General features: G+C 62.6%; 1 non-coding gene across 1 annotated transcript in view; it reads right to left on the minus strand.

Annotated features, from left to right (window-relative positions):
- Positions 1 to 126, minus strand: part of LOC124730322 — a 1,908-nt gene extending 1,782 nt beyond the window's left edge. The window contains exon 1 of the ribosomal RNA XR_007007964.1: positions 1 to 126. This exon is cut by the window's left edge and continues 1,782 nt beyond it. This is a non-coding gene — a ribosomal RNA (small subunit ribosomal RNA).
- Between the last annotated feature and the right edge of the window lie 1,252 nt (positions 127 to 1,378).

The following is a 1,378-nucleotide window of genomic DNA, read 5'->3' on the forward strand; positions in this document are numbered from 1 at the left end:
CGATCTAAGGAACCATAACTGATTTAATGAGCCATTCGCGGTTTCACCTTAATGCGGCTTGTACTGAGACATGCATGGCTTAATCTTTGAGACAAGCATATGACTACTGGCAGGATCAACCAGGGAGCTGCGTCAACTAGAGCTGAGCAGCCGGCCGCCCGGGAGTGTGTCCCGGGGGCCCGCGCGAACACGCAAGCGTCCGCTCAATCATTCTGCAAACAGGAGGAGGCTGAGCTCCCCTGCACAATACACCTCGAAACCCTCTCAGGTCCCGGCGGCGCGCAGCGCCGTCCCAAGTACTTGGTCGGGTTCGAGAGAGGCGCAATCGCCCGGAGTTAGGCGAGTAGACGCTTTCGGTGCGACCACCCGTGCTCCCAACTGAGCTTGCCGCTGCCGACAGAGGCCCGGGAGCGTGCTGTCGTGGCATTGCCGGCGGAGACAACACGCGCCACCTACGGTGACCGGCAGCTCCAACGCCAGCGCCACAGAAGGACAAAAGCCCCACTTGGGTGCCGAAGCGAACTCTCCCAGCACAGCGCACGCGCCAACACATCCGCACAGCTGCGATACAAACCACCAGCGAGAACCGCTGGGGCGACCGAGCAGCAGACGGCGTCGCGGCGCCGAGCGCCGGGCGGCGGCGCATCCTCAACGCACACAGTCCTCAATCGGACCAGCACACTGAAGATGTCCACCGCGCTTCGCACCGGGCCCGCGAGGACCTACTTGGCCGCACGGCGCCGCGCGCAGGGTGCGCCGGCGCGCAGCTGCGACGCCTGCCGCGTCCGTCGGCCGGCGCGCCTGCCACTGGCCGCCCCCACCAGCCGGCTGTAGCGCGTGCGCCCACGCACCGCGCGGCCAGCACGCCGGGAGGCGCCCCCTCACCGGCCGGGGACGGTCCCACCCAGCCACCGCCGCGTATCGCTTCACACCCAGATGCCGTTCAGTTTCGTCGGCATGGTGGGTATCGCTGGAACAACCGGTTCGTACCTCAACCTATCGTCGCCATCACCGATTCACCCCTAGCGAGAACAACCGCACCACAACAGGTTACCATTTGTTCATTTGCGTAACTTCACCAGAAAACGCAGGCGTCCATCGCCATTTGCAACTTCAACGATTATTGCATGCCTGTGTCAGGTGTCACGCCACACTACGTCTGCCCACATACACGCAACAAAATGTGCACGCCTAGACAATACGTGGAAGGTGGCCCCCGTACGTATGCGATGTCCATTGCTCGAACGACTGTCAACCGGCCTCTGTAGCATGTCGCAGATATGGAACGCGGTGCACCATGCCATCACGGTGTGTGAGGAGAGACGACTAGGTCCGAATACATCAACAGACAGCTCATGCTGATCGCCATCCACGGCGT

This window comes from Schistocerca piceifrons, unplaced genomic scaffold (genome assembly GCF_021461385.2).
Source record: "Schistocerca piceifrons isolate TAMUIC-IGC-003096 unplaced genomic scaffold, iqSchPice1.1 HiC_scaffold_1237, whole genome shotgun sequence".
NCBI classification, from domain to species: Eukaryota; Metazoa; Arthropoda; class Insecta; order Orthoptera; family Acrididae; genus Schistocerca; species Schistocerca piceifrons.